The sequence below is a fragment of the Phalangium opilio genome, unplaced genomic scaffold (assembly GCF_054372755.1).
Source record: "Phalangium opilio isolate 3A_F unplaced genomic scaffold, DU_Popi_V2 ptg000061l_1, whole genome shotgun sequence".
Taxonomy (NCBI): Eukaryota; Metazoa; Arthropoda; class Arachnida; order Opiliones; family Phalangiidae; genus Phalangium; species Phalangium opilio.
Window position 1 is genome coordinate 11463427 of NW_028324178.1, and position 14004 is coordinate 11477430.

The 14004-nt window shown below is 44.7% G+C and overlaps 11 non-coding genes across 11 annotated transcripts; all 11 read left to right on the forward strand.

Annotated features, from left to right (window-relative positions):
• Nucleotides 1–2010: 2010 nt before the first annotated feature.
• Nucleotides 2011–2132, forward strand: TRNAV-CAC (transfer RNA valine (anticodon CAC)). The gene is made up of 2 exons: nucleotides 2011–2048; nucleotides 2087–2132. It is a non-coding gene; the product is annotated as a tRNA-Val (tRNA).
• Nucleotides 2133–3514: 1382 nt separating this feature from the next.
• Nucleotides 3515–3636, forward strand: TRNAL-CAA (transfer RNA leucine (anticodon CAA)). Its single transcript has 2 exons — nucleotides 3515–3552; nucleotides 3591–3636. It is a non-coding gene; the product is annotated as a tRNA-Leu (tRNA).
• A 442-nt stretch (nucleotides 3637–4078) lies between these two features.
• TRNAL-CAA (transfer RNA leucine (anticodon CAA)) lies at nucleotides 4079–4200 on the forward strand. The gene is made up of 2 exons: nucleotides 4079–4116; nucleotides 4155–4200. It is a non-coding gene; the product is annotated as a tRNA-Leu (tRNA).
• Nucleotides 4201–5958: 1758 nt separating this feature from the next.
• TRNAL-CAA (transfer RNA leucine (anticodon CAA)) lies at nucleotides 5959–6080 on the forward strand. The gene is made up of 2 exons: nucleotides 5959–5996; nucleotides 6035–6080. It is a non-coding gene; the product is annotated as a tRNA-Leu (tRNA).
• A 630-nt stretch (nucleotides 6081–6710) lies between these two features.
• On the forward strand, nucleotides 6711–6832 carry TRNAF-AAA (transfer RNA phenylalanine (anticodon AAA)). The gene is made up of 2 exons: nucleotides 6711–6748; nucleotides 6787–6832. It is a non-coding gene; the product is annotated as a tRNA-Phe (tRNA).
• Nucleotides 6833–7650: 818 nt separating this feature from the next.
• Nucleotides 7651–7772, forward strand: TRNAL-CAA (transfer RNA leucine (anticodon CAA)). The gene is made up of 2 exons: nucleotides 7651–7688; nucleotides 7727–7772. It is a non-coding gene; the product is annotated as a tRNA-Leu (tRNA).
• Nucleotides 7773–8780: 1008 nt separating this feature from the next.
• TRNAL-CAA (transfer RNA leucine (anticodon CAA)) lies at nucleotides 8781–8902 on the forward strand. The gene is made up of 2 exons: nucleotides 8781–8818; nucleotides 8857–8902. It is a non-coding gene; the product is annotated as a tRNA-Leu (tRNA).
• A 442-nt stretch (nucleotides 8903–9344) lies between these two features.
• On the forward strand, nucleotides 9345–9466 carry TRNAL-CAA (transfer RNA leucine (anticodon CAA)). The gene is made up of 2 exons: nucleotides 9345–9382; nucleotides 9421–9466. It is a non-coding gene; the product is annotated as a tRNA-Leu (tRNA).
• A 1382-nt stretch (nucleotides 9467–10848) lies between these two features.
• Nucleotides 10849–10970, forward strand: TRNAF-AAA (transfer RNA phenylalanine (anticodon AAA)). The gene is made up of 2 exons: nucleotides 10849–10886; nucleotides 10925–10970. It is a non-coding gene; the product is annotated as a tRNA-Phe (tRNA).
• Nucleotides 10971–12165: 1195 nt separating this feature from the next.
• Nucleotides 12166–12287, forward strand: TRNAL-CAA (transfer RNA leucine (anticodon CAA)). Its single transcript has 2 exons — nucleotides 12166–12203; nucleotides 12242–12287. It is a non-coding gene; the product is annotated as a tRNA-Leu (tRNA).
• Nucleotides 12288–13293: 1006 nt separating this feature from the next.
• Nucleotides 13294–13415, forward strand: TRNAF-AAA (transfer RNA phenylalanine (anticodon AAA)). The gene is made up of 2 exons: nucleotides 13294–13331; nucleotides 13370–13415. It is a non-coding gene; the product is annotated as a tRNA-Phe (tRNA).
• Nucleotides 13416–14004: the final 589 nt, after the last annotated feature.

Genomic DNA, 14004 nt, shown 5'->3' on the forward strand with positions numbered 1-14004 from the left:
GTTCACGATGTGAATCTGTGTATTCCGGTGCTCGTTTGAGGGCGTGGGTTCGTATCGCACTTCTGACACGATGTGTTTTATGAAAATAACTGGAAGAGATGTAATTTTAAAACGTCCAAATTACATAAAACCACGTCAGGAGGGCCGAGCGGTCTAAACGCCAGACTCAAGGGGCTTAGTTTCCTTCGTTTACGATGTGAATCTGTGTATTCTGGTCCTCGTTTGAGGGCGTGGGTTCGAATCCTACTTATGACACGATGTGTTTTATGAAAATAACTGGAAGAGATGTAATTTTAAAACGTCCAAATTACATAAAACTACGTCAGGATGGCCGTGCGGTCTAAGGCGCCAGACTCAAGGGGCTTAGCTTCCTTCGTTCACGATGTGAATCTGTGTATTCTCGTCCTCGTTTTAGGGCGTGGGTTCGAATCCCACTTCTGACACGATGTGTTTTTTGAAAATAACTGGAAGAGATGTAATATTAAAACGTCCAAATTACATAAAACTACGTCAGGATGGCCGAGCGGTCTAAGGCGCCAGACTCAAGGGGCTTAGCTTCCTTCGTTCACGATGTGAATCTGTGTATTCTGGTCCTCGTTTGAGGGCGTGGGTTCGTATCCCACTTCTGACACGATGTGTTTTATGAAAATAACTGGAAGAGATGTAATTTTAAAACGTCCAAATTACATAAAACCACGTCAGGAGGGCCGAGCGGTCTAAACGCCAGACTCAAGGGGCTTAGTTTCCTTCGTTTACGATGTGAATCTGTGTATTCTGGTAATCGTTTGAGGGCGTGGGTTCGAATCCCACTCATGACACGATGTGTTTTATGAAAATAACTGGAAGAGATGTAATTTTAAAACGTCAAAATTACCAAAGACCACAACAGGATGGCCGAGCGGTCTAAGGCGCCAGACTCAAGGGGCTTAGCTTCCTTCGTTCACGATGTGAATCTGTGTATTCTGGTCCTCGTTTGAGGGCGTGGGTTCGAATCCCACTTCTGACACGATGTGTTTTTCGAATATAACTGGAAGAGATGTAATTTTAAAACGTCCAAATTACATAAAACCACGTCAGGATGGCCGAGCGGCCTAAGGTGCCAGACTCAAGGGGCTTAGCTTCCTTCGTTCACGATGTGAATCTGTGTATTCTCGTCCTCGTTTTAGGGCGTGGGTTCGAATCCCACTTCTGACACGATGTGTTTTTTGAAAATAACTGGAAGAGATGTAATTTTAAAACGTCCAAATTCCATAAAACTACGTCAGGATGGCCGAGCGGTCTAAGGCGCCAGAGTCAAGGGGCTTAGCTTCCTTCGTTCACGATGTGAATCTGTGTATTCCGGTGCTCGTTTGAGGGCGTGGGTTCGTATCGCACTTCTGACACGATGTGTTTTATGAAAATAACTGGAAGAGATGTAATTTTAAAACGTCCAAATTACATAAAACCACGTCAGGAGGGCCGAGCGGTCTAAACGCCAGACTCAAGGGGCTTAGTTTCCTTCGTTTACGATGTGAATCTGTGTATTCTGGTCCTCGTTTGAGGGCGTGGGTTCGAATCCTACTTATGACACGATGTGTTTTATGAAAATAACTGGAAGAGATGTAATTTTAAAACGTCCAAATTACATAAAACTACGTCAGGATGGCCGTGCGGTCTAAGGCGCCAGACTCAAGGGGCTTAGCTTCCTTCGTTCACGATGTGAATCTGTGTATTCTGGTCCTCGTTTGAGGGCGTGGGTTCGTATCCCACTTCTGACACGATGTGTTTTATGAAAATAACTGGAAGAGATGTAATTTTAAAACGTCCAAATTACATAAAACCACGTCAGGCGGGCCGAGCGGTCTAAACGCCAGACTCAAGGGGCTTAGTTTTCTTCGTTTACGATGTGAATCTGTGTATTCTGGTAATCGTTTGAGGGCGTGGGTTCGAATCCCACTTATGACACGATGTGTTTTATGAAAATAACTGGAAGAGATGTAATTTTAAAACGTCAAAATTACCAAAGACCACAACAGGATGGCCGAGCGGTCTAAGGCGCCAGACTCACGGGGCTTAGCTTCCTTCGTTCACGATGTGAATCTGTGTATTCTGGTCCTCGTTTGAGGGCGTGGGTTCGAATCCCACTTCTGACACGATGTGTTTTTCGAATATAACTGGAAGAGATGTAATTTTAAAACGTCCAAATTACATAAAAGCACGTCAGGATGGCCGAGCGGCCTAAGGTGCCAGACTCAAGGGGCTTAGCTTCCTTCGTTCACGATGTGAATCTGTGTATTCTCGTCCTCGTTTTAGGGCGTGGGTTCGAATCCCACTTCTGACACGATGTGTTTTTTGAAAATAACTGGAAGAGATGTAATTTTAAAACGTCCAAATTCCATAAAACTACGTCAGGATGGCCGTGCGGTCTAAGGCGCCAGACTCAAGGGGCTTAGCTTCCTTCGTTCACGATGTGAATCTGTGTATTCTGGTCCTCGTTTGAGGGCGTGGGTTCGTATCGCACTTCTGACACGATGTGTTTTATGAAAATAACTGGAAGAGATGTAATTTTAAAACGTCCAAATTACATAAAACCACGTCAGGAGGGCCGAGCGGTCTAAACGCCAGACTCAAGGGGCTTAGTTTCCTTCGTTTACGATGTGAATCTGTGTATTCTGGTCCTCGTTTGAGGGCGTGGGTTCGAATCCTACTTATGACACGATGTGTTTTATGAAAATAACTGGAAGAGATGTAATTTTAAAACGTCAAAATTACCAAAGACCACAACAGGATGGCCGAGCTGTCTAAGGCGACAGACTCAAGGGGCTTAGCTTTCTTCGTTCACGATGTGAATCTGTGTATTCTCGTCCTCGTTTTAGGGCGTGGGTTCGAATCCCACTTCTGACACGATGTGTTTTTTGAAAATAACTGGAAGAGATGTAATTTTAAAACGTCCAAATTACATAAAACCACGTCAGGATGGCCGAGCGGTCTAAGGCGCAAGACTCAAGGGGCTTAGCTTCCTTCGTTCACGATGTGAATCTGTGTATTCTGGTCCTCGTTTGAGGGCGTGGGTTCGAATCCCACTTCTGACACGATGTGTTTTTTGAAAATAACTGGAAGAGATGTAATTTTAAAACGTCCAATTTACATAAAACCACGTCAGGATGGCCGAGCGGTCTTAGGCGACAGACTCAAGTGGCTTAGCTTCCTTCGTTCACGATGTGAATCTGTGTATTCCGGTGCTCGTTTGAGGGCGTGGGTTCGTATCGCACTTCTGACACGATGTGTTTTATGAAAATAACTGGAAGAGATGTAATTTTAAAACGTCCAAATTACATAAAACCACGTCAGTATGGCCGAGCGGTCTTAGGCGACAGACTCAAGGGTTCTTAGCTTCCTTCGTTCACGAAGTGAATCGCTGTATTCTGGTCCTCGTTTTCGGGAGTGTTTTCGAATCCCACTTCTGACACGATGTGTTTTTTGAAAATAACTGGAAGAGATGTAATTTTAAAACGTCCAAATTACATAAAACTACGTCAGGATGGCCGAGCGGTCTAAGGCGCCAGTCTCAAGGGGCTTAGCTTCCTTCGTTCACGATGTGAATCTGTGTATTCTGGTCCTCGTTTGAGGGCGTGGGTTCGAATCCCACTTCTGACACGATGTGTTTTATGAAAATAACTAGAAGAGATGTAATTTTAAAACGTCCAAATTACATAAAACCACGTCATTATGGCCGAGCGGTCTAAGGCGCCAGACTCAAGGGGCTTAGCTTCCTTCGTTCACGATGTGAATCTGTGTATTCTGGTCCTCGTTTGAGGGCGTGGGTTCGAATCCCACTTCTGACACGATGTGTTTTATGAAAATAACTAGAAGAGATGTAATTTTAAAACGTCCAAATTACATAAAACCACGTCATTATGGCCGAGCGGTCTAAGGCGCCAGACTCAAGGGGCTTAGCTTCCTTCGTTCACGATGTGAATCTGTGTATTCTGGTCCTCGTTTTCGGGAGTGTTTTCGAATCCCACTTCTGACACGATGTGTTTTTTGAAAATAACTGGAAGAGATGTAATTTTAAAACGTCCAAATTACATAAAACTACGTCAGGATGGCCGAGCGGTCTAAGGCGCCAGACTCAAGGGGCTTAGCTTCCTTCGTTCACGATGTGAATCTGTGTATTCTGGTCCTCGTTTGGGGGCGTGGGTTCGAATCCCACTTCTGACACGATGTGTTTTATGAAAATAACTAGAAGAGATGTAATTTTAAAACGTCCAAGTTACATAAAACCACGTCATTATGGCCGAGCGGTCTAAGGCGCCAGACTCAAGGGGCTTAGCTTCCTTCGTTCACGATGTGAATCTGTGTATTCTCGTCCTCGTTTTAGGGCGTGGGTTCGAATCCCACTTCTGACTTGATGTGTTTTTGGAAAATAACTGGAAGAGATGTAATTTTAAAACGTCCAAATTCCATAAAACTACGTCAGGATGGCCGAGCGGTCTAAGGCGCCAGACTCAAGGGGCTTAGCTTCCTTCGTTCACGATGTGAATCTGTGTATTCCGGTGCTCGTTTGAGGGCGTGGGTTCGTATCGCACTTCTGACACGATGTGTTTTTCGAATATAACTGGAAGAGATGTAATTTTAAAACGTCCAAATTACATAAAAGCACGTCAGGATGGCCGAGCGGCCTAAGGTGCCAGACTCAAGGGGCTTAGCTTCCTTCGTTCACGATGTGAATCTGTGTATTCTCGTCCTCGTTTTAGGGCGTGGGTTCGAATCCCACTTCTGACACGATGTGTTTTTTGAAAATAACTGGAAGAGATGTAATTTTAAAACGTCCAAATTCCATAAAACTACGTCAGGATGGCCGAGCGGTCTAAGGCGCCAGACTCAAGGGGCTTAGCTTCCTTCGTTCACGATGTGAATCTGTGTATTCCGGTGCTCGTTTGAGGGCGTGGGTTCGTATCGCACTTCTGACACGATGTGTTTTATGAAAATAACTGGAAGAGATTTAATTTTAAAACGTCCAAATTACATAAAACCACGTCAGGAGGGCCGAGCGGTCTAAACGCCAGACTCAAGGGGCTTAGTTTCCTTCGTTTACGATGTGAATCTGTGTATTCTGGTCCTCGTTTGAGGGCGTGGGTTCGAATCCTACTTATGACACGATGTGTTTTATGAAAATAACTGGAAGAGATGTAATTTTAAAACGTCAAAATTACCAAAGACCACAACAGGATGGCCGAGCTGTCTAAGGCGACAGACTCAAGGGGCTTAGCTTTCTTCGTTCACGATGTGAATCTGTGTATTCTCGTCCTCGTTTTAGGGCGTGGGTTCGAATCCCACTTCTGACACGATGTGTTTTTTGAAAATAACTGGAAGAGATGTAATTTTAAAACGTCCAAATTACATAAAACCACGTCAGGATGGCCGAGCGGTCTAAGGCGCAAGACTCAAGGGGCTTAGCTTCCTTCGTTCACGATGTGAATCTGTGTATTCTGGTCCTCGTTTGAGGGCGTGGGTTCGAATCCCACTTCTGACACGATGTGTTTTTTGAAAATAACTGGAAGAGATGTAATTTTAAAACGTCCAATTTACATAAAACCACGTCAGGATGGCCGAGCGGTCTTAGGCGACAGACTCAAGTGGCTTAGCTTCCTTCGTTCACGATGTGAATCTGTGTATTCCGGTGCTCGTTTGAGGGCGTGGGTTCGTATCGCACTTCTGACACGATGTGTTTTATGAAAATAACTGGAAGAGATGTAATTTTAAAACGTCCAAATTACATAAAACCACGTCAGTATGGCCGAGCGGTCTTAGGCGACAGACTCAAGGGTTCTTAGCTTCCTTCGTTCACGAAGTGAATCGCTGTATTCTGGTCCTCGTTTTCGGGAGTGTTTTCGAATCCCACTTCTGACACGATGTGTTTTTTGAAAATAACTGGAAGAGATGTAATTTTAAAACGTCCAAATTACATAAAACTACGTCAGGATGGCCGAGCGGTCTAAGGCGCCAGTCTCAAGGGGCTTAGCTTCCTTCGTTCACGATGTGAATCTGTGTATTCTGGTCCTCGTTTGAGGGCGTGGGTTCGAATCCCACTTCTGACACGATGTGTTTTATGAAAATAACTAGAAGAGATGTAATTTTAAAACGTCCAAATTACATAAAACCACGTCATTATGGCCGAGCGGTCTAAGGCGCCAGACTCAAGGGGCTTAGCTTCCTTCGTTCACGATGTGAATCTGTGTATTCTGGTCCTCGTTTGAGGGCGTGGGTTCGAATCCCACTTCTGACACGATGTGTTTTATGAAAATAACTAGAAGAGATATAATTTTAAAACGTCCAAATTACATAAAACCACGTCATTATGGCCGAGCGGTCTAAGGCGCCAGACTCAAGGGGCTTAGCTTCCTTCGTTCACGATGTGAATCTGTGTATTCTGGTCCTCGTTTTCGGGAGTGTTTTTGAATCCCACTTCTGACACGATGTGTTTTTTGAAAATAACTGGAAGAGATGTAATTTTAAAACGTCCAAATTACATAAAACTACGTCAGGATGGCCGAGCGGTCTAAGGCGCCAGACTCAAGGGGCTTAGCTTCCTTCGTTCACGATGTGAATCTGTGTATTCCGGTGCTCGTTTGAGGGCGTGGGTTCGTATCGCACTTCTGACACGATGTGTTTTATGAAAATAACTGGAAGAGATGTAATTTTAAAACGTCCAAATTACATAAAACCACGTCAGTATGGCCGAGCGGTCTAAGGCGCCAGACTAAAGGGGCTTAGCTTCCTTCGTTCACGATGTGAATCTGTGTATTCTGGTCCTCGTTTGAGGGCGTGGGTTCGAATCCCACTTCTGACACGATGTGTTTTTCGAATATAACTGGAAGAGATGTAATTTTAAAACGTCCAAATTACATAAAACCACGTCAGGATGGCCGAGCGGCCTAAGGTGCCAGACTCAAGGGGCTTAGCTTCCTTCGTTCACGATGTAAATCTGTGTATTCTCGTCCTCGTTTTAGGGCGTGGGTTCGAATCCCGCTTCTGACAAGATGTGTTTTTTGAAAATAACTGGAAGAGATCTAATTTTAAAACGTCCAAATTACATAAAACTACGTCAGGATGGCCGAGCGGTCTAAGGCGCCAGACTCAAGGGGCTTAGCTTCCTTCGTTCACGATGTGAATCTGTGTATTCTGGTCCTCGTTTGAGGGCGTGGGTTCGAATCACGCTTATGACACGATGTGTTCTATGAAAATAACTGGAAGAGATGTAATTTTAAAACGTCCAAATTACATAAAACCACGTCAGGATGGCCGAGCGGCCTAAGGTGCCAGACTCAAGGGGCTTAGCTTCCTTCGTTCACGATGTAAATCTGTGTATTCTCGTCCTCGTTTTAGGGCGTGGGTTCGTATCCCACTTCTGACACGATGCGTTTTATGAAAATAACTGGAAGAGATGTAATTTTAAAACGTCCAAATTACGTAAAACCACGTCAGGAGGGCCGAGCGGTCTAAGGCGACAGACTCAAGGGGCTTAGCTTCCTTCGTTCACGATGTGAATCTGTGTATTCTCGTCCTCGTTTTAGGTCGTGGGTTCGAATCCCACTTCTGACACGATGTGTTTTTTGAAAATAACTGGAAGAGATGTAATTTTAAAACGTCCAAATTACATAAAACCACGTCAGGATGGCCGAGCGGCCTAAGGTGCCAGACTCAAGGGGCTTAGCTTCCTTCGTTCACGATGTGAATCACTGTATTCTGGTCCTCGTTTGAGGGCGTGGGTTCGAATCCCACTTCTGACACGATGTGTTTTTTGAAAATAACTGGAAGAGATGTAATTTTAAAACGTCCAAATTACATAAAACCACGTCAGGATGGCCGAGCGGTCTTAGGCGACAGACTCAAGTGGCTTAGCTTCCTTCGTTCACGATGTGAATCTGTGTATTCCGGTGCTCGTTTGAGGGCGTGGGTTCGTATCGCACTTCTGACACGATGTGTTTTATGAAAATAACTGGAAGAGATGTAATTTTAAAACGTCCAAATTACATAAAACCACGTCAGTATGGCCGAGCGGTCTTAGGCGACAGACTCAAGGGTTCTTAGCTTCCTTCGTTCACGAAGTGAATCGCTGTATTCTGGTCCTAGTTTGCGGGAGTGTTTTCGAATCCCACTTCTGACACGATGTGTTTTTGGAAAATAACTGGAAGAGATGTAATTTTAAAACGTCCAAATTACATAAAACCACGTCAGGATGGCCGAGCGGTCTAAGGCGCAAGACTCAAGGGGCTTAGCTTCCTTCGTTCACGATGTGAATCTGTGTATTCTGGTCCTCGTTTGAGGGCGTGGGTTCGAATCCCACTTCTGACACGATGTGTTTTTTGAAAATAACTGGAAGAGATGTAATTTTAAAACGTCCAATTTACATAAAACCACGTCAGGATGGCCGAGCGGTCTTAGGCGACAGACTCAAGTGGCTTAGCTTCCTTCGTTCACGATGTGAATCTGTGTATTCCGGTGCTCGTTTGAGGGCGTGGGTTCGTATCGCACTTCTGACACGATGTGTTTTATGAAAATAACTGGAAGAGATGTAATTTTAAAACGTCCAAATTACATAAAACCACGTCAGTATGGCCGAGCGGTCTTAGGCGACAGACTCAAGGGTTCTTAGCTTCCTTCGTTCACGAAGTGAATCGCTGTATTCTGGTCCTCGTTTTCGGGAGTGTTTTCGAATCCCACTTCTGACACGATGTGTTTTTTGAAAATAACTGGAAGAGATGTAATTTTAAAACGTCCAAATTACATAAAACTACGTCAGGATGGCCGAGCGGTCTAAGGCGCCAGTCTCAAGGGGCTTAGCTTCCTTCGTTCACGATGTGAATCTGTGTATTCTGGTCCTCGTTTGAGGGCGTGGGTTCGAATCCCACTTCTGACACGATGTGTTTTATGAAAATAACTAGAAGAGATGTAATTTTAAAACGTCCAAATTACATAAAACCACGTCATTATGGCCGAGCGGTCTAAGGCGCCAGACTCAAGGGGCTTAGCTTCCTTCGTTCACGATGTGAATCTGTGTATTCTGGTCCTCGTTTGAGGGCGTGGGTTCGAATCCCACTTCTGACACGATGTGTTTTATGAAAATAACTAGAAGAGATATAATTTTAAAACGTCCAAATTACATAAAACCACGTCATTATGGCCGAGCGGTCTAAGGCGCCAAACTCAAGGGGCTTAGCTTCCTTCGTTCACGATGTGAATCTGTGTATTCTGGTCCTCGTTTTCGGGAGTGTTTTCGAATCCCACTTCTGACACGATGTGTTTTTTGAAAATAACTGGAAGAGATGTAATTTTAAAACGTCCAAATTACATAAAACTACGTCAGGATGGCCGAGCGGTCTAAGGCGCCAGACTCAAGGGGCTTAGCTTCCTTCGTTCACGATGTGAATCTGTGTATTCTGGTCCTCGTTTGGGGGCGTGGGTTCGAATCCCACTTCTGACACGATGTGTTTTATGAAAATAACTAGAAGAGATGTAATTTTAAAACGTCCAAGTTACATAAAACCACGTCATTATGGCCGAGCGGTCTAAGGCGCCAGACTCAAGGGGCTTAGCTTCCTTCGTTCACGATGTGAATCTGTGTATTCTCGTCCTCGTTTTAGGGCGTGGGTTCGAATCCCACTTCTGACTTGATGTGTTTTTGGAAAATAACTGGAAGAGATGTAATTTTAAAACGTCCAAATTCCATAAAACTACGTCAGGATGGCCGAGCGGTCTAAGGCGCCAGACTCAAGGGGCTTAGCTTCCTTCGTTCACGATGTGAATCTGTGTATTCCGGTGCTCGTTTGAGGGCGTGGGTTCGTATCGCACTTCTGACACGATGTGTTTTATGAAAATAACTGGAAGAGATGTAATTTTAAAACGTCCAAATTACATAAAACCACGTCAGTATGGCCGAGCGGTCTAAGGCGCCAGACTAAAGGGGCTTAGCTTCCTTCGTTCACGATGTGAATCTGTGTATTCTCGTCCTCGTTTTAGGGCGTGGGTTCGAATCCCGCTTCTGACAAGATGTGTTTTTTGAAAATAACTGGAAGAGATCTAATTTTAAAACGTCCAAATTACATAAAACTACGTCAGGATGGCCGAGCGGTCTAAGGCGCCAGACTCAAGGGGCTTAGCTTCCTTCGTTCACGATGTGAATCTGTGTATTCTGGTCCTCGTTTGAGGGCGTGGGTTCGAATCACGCTTATGACACGATGTGTTTTATGAAAATAACTGGAAGAGATGTAATTTTAAAACGTCCAAATTACATAAAACCACGTCAGGATGGCCGAGCGGCCTAAGGTGCCAGACTCAAGGGGCTTAGCTTCCTTCGTTCACGATGTAAATCTGTGTATTCTCGTCCTCGTTTTAGGGCGTGGGTTCGTATCCCACTTCTGACACGATGCGTTTTATGAAAATAACTGGAAGAGATGTAATTTTAAAACGTCCAAATTACGTAAAACCACGTCAGGATGGCCGAGCGGTCTAAGGCGCCAGACTCAAGGGGCTTAGCTTCCTTCGTTCACGATGTGAATCTGTGTATTCTCGTCCTCGTTTTAGGGCGTGGGTTCGAATCCCACTTCTGACTTGATGTGTTTTTGGAAAATAACTGGAAGAGATGTAATTTTAAAACGTCCAAATTCCATAAAACTACGTCAGGATGGCCGAGCGGTCTAAGGCGCCAGACTCAAGGGGCTTAGCTTCCTTCGTTCACGATGTGAATCTGTGTATTCCGGTGCTCGTTTGAGGGCGTGGGTTCGTATCGCACTTCTGACACGATGTGTTTTATGAAAATAACTGGAAGAGATGTAATTTTAAAACGTCCAAATTACATAAAACCACGTCAGTATGGCCGAGCGGTCTAAGGCGCCAGACTAAAGGGGCTTAGCTTCCTTCGTTCACGATGTGAATCTGTGTATTCTGGTCCTCGTTTGAGGGCGTGGGTTCGAATCCCACTTCTGACACGATGTGTTTTTCGAATATAACTGGAAGAGATGTAATTTTAAAACGTCCAAATTACATAAAACCACGTCAGGATGGCCGAGCGGCCTAAGGTGCCAGACTCAAGGGGCTTAGCTTCCATCGTTCACGATGTAAATCTGTGTATTCTCGTCCTCGTTTTAGGGCGTGGGTTCGAATCCCGCTTCTGACAAGATGTGTTTTTTGAAAATAACTGGAAGAGATCTAATTTTAAAACGTCCAAATTACATAAAACTACGTCAGGATGGCCGAGCGGTCTAAGGCGCCAGACTCAAGGGGCTTAGCTTCCTTCGTTCACGATGTGAATCTGTGTATTCTGGTCCTCGTTTGAGGGCGTGGGTTCGAATCACGCTTATGACACGATGTGTTTTATGAAAATAACTGGAAGAGATGTAATTTTAAAACGTCCAAATTACATAAAACCACGTCAGGATGGCCGAGCGGCCTAAGGTGCCAGACTCAAGGGGCTTAGCTTCCTTCGTTCACGATGTGAATCTGTGTATTCTCGTCCTCGTTTTAGGTCGTGGGTTCGAATCCCACTTCTGACACGATGTGTTTTTTGAAAATAACTGGAAGAGATGTAATTTTAAAACGTCCAAATTACATAAAACCACGTCAGGATGGCCGAGCGGTCTAAGGCGCCAGACTCAAGGGGCTTAGCTTCCTTCGTTCACGATGTGAATCTGTGTATTCTGGTCCTCGTTTGAGGGCGTGGGTTCGTATCGCACTTCTGACACGATGTGTTTTATGAAAATAACTGGAAAAGATGTAATTTTAAAACGTCCAAATTACATAAAACCACAACAGGATGGCCGAGCGGTCTTAGGCGACAGACTCAAGTGTTCTTAGTTTCATTGGTTCACGATGTGAATCGCTGTATTCTGGTCCTAGTTTGCGGGAGTGTTTTCGAATCCCACTTCTGACACGATGTGTTTTATGAAAATAACTGGAAGAGATGTAATTTTAAAACGTCCAAATTACATAAAACTACGTCAGGAGGGCCGAGCGGTCTAAGGCGCCAGACTCAAGGGGCTTAGCTTCCTTCGTTTACGATGTGAATCTGTGGATTCTGGTCCTCGTTTGAGGGCGTGGGTTCGAATCCCACTTCTGACACGATGTGTTTTTCGAATATAACTGGAAGAGATGTAATTTTAAAACGTCCAAATTACATAAAACTACGTCAGGATGGCCGAGCGGTCTAAGGCGCCAGACTCAAGGGGCTTAGCTTCCATCGTTTACGATGTGAATCTGTGTATTCTGGTCCTCGTTTGAGGGCGTGGGTTCGAATCCCACTTCTGACACGATGTGTTTTATGAAAATAACTGGAAGAGATGTAATTTTAAAATGTCCAAATTACATAAAACCACGTCAGTATGGCCGAGCGGTCTAAGGCGCCAGACTAAAGGGGCTTAGCTTCCTTCGTTCACGATGTGAATCTGTGTATTCTCGTCCTCGTTTTAGGGCGTGGGTTCGAATCCCGCTTCTGACAAGATGTGTTTTTTGAAAATAACTGGAAGAGATCTAATTTTAAAACGTCCAAATTACATAAAACTACGTCAGGATGGCCGAGCGGTCTAAGGCGCCAGACTCAAGGGGCTTAGCTTCCTTCGTTCACGATGTGAATCTGTGTATTCTGGTCCTCGTTTGAGGGCGTGGGTTCGAATCACGCTTATGACACGATGTGTTTTATGAAAATAACTGGAAGAGATGTAATTTTAAAACGTCCAAATTACATAAAACCACGTCAGGATGGCCGAGCGGCCTAAGGTGCCAGACTCAAGGGGCTTAGCTTCCTTCGTTCACGATGTAAATCTGTGTATTCTCGTCCTCGTTTTAGGGCGTGGGTTCGTATCCCACTTCTGACACGATGCGTTTTATGAAAATAACTGGAAGAGATGTAATTTTAAAACGTCCAAATTACGTAAAACCACGTCAGGATGGCCGAGCGGTCTAAGGCGCCAGACTCAAGGGGCTTAGCTTCCTTCGTTCACGATGTGAATCTGTGTATTCTCGTCCTCGTTTTAGGGCGTGGGTTCGAATCCCACTTCTGACTTGATGTGTTTTTGGAAAATAACTGGAAGAGATGTAATTTTAAAACGTCCAAATTCCATAAAACTACGTCAGGATGGCCGAGCGGTCTAAGGCGCCAGACTCAAGGGGCTTAGCTTCCTTCGTTCACGATGTGAATCTGTGTATTCCGGTGCTCGTTTGAGGGCGTGGGTTCGTATCGCACTTCTGACACGATGTGTTTTATGAAAATAACTGGAAGAGATGTAATTTTAAAACGTCCAAATTACATAAAACCACGTCAGTATGGCCGAGCGGTCTAAGGCGCCAGACTAAAGGGGCTTAGCTTCCTTCGTTCACGATGTGAATCTGTGTATTCTGGTCCTCGTTTGAGGGCGTGGGTTCGAATCCCACTTCTGACACGATGTGTTTTTCGAATATAACTGGAAGAGATGTAATTTTAAAACGTCCAAATTACATAAAACCACGTCAGGATGGCCGAGCGGCCTAAGGTGCCAGACTCAAGGGGCTTAGCTTCCATCGTTCACGATGTAAATCTGTGTATTCTCGTCCTCGTTTTAGGGCGTGGGTTCGAATCCCGCTTCTGACAAGATGTGTTTTTTGAAAATAACTGGAAGAGATCTAATTTTAAAACGTCCAAATTACATAAAACTACGTCAGGATGGCCGAGCGGTCTAAGGCGCCAGACTCAAGGGGCTTAGCTTCCTTCGTTCACGATGTGAATCTGTGTATTCTGGTCCTCGTTTGAGGGCGTGGGTTCGAATCACGCTTATGACACGATGTGTTTTATGAAAATAACTGGAAGAGATGTAATTTTAAAACGTCCAAATTACATAAAACCACGTCAGGATGGCCGAGCGGCCTAAGGTGCCAGACTCAAGGGGCTTAGCTTCCTTCGTTCACGATGTGAATCTGTGTATTCTCGTCCTCGTTTTAGGTCGTGGGTTCGAATCCCACTTCTGACACGATGTGTTTTTTGAAAATAACTGG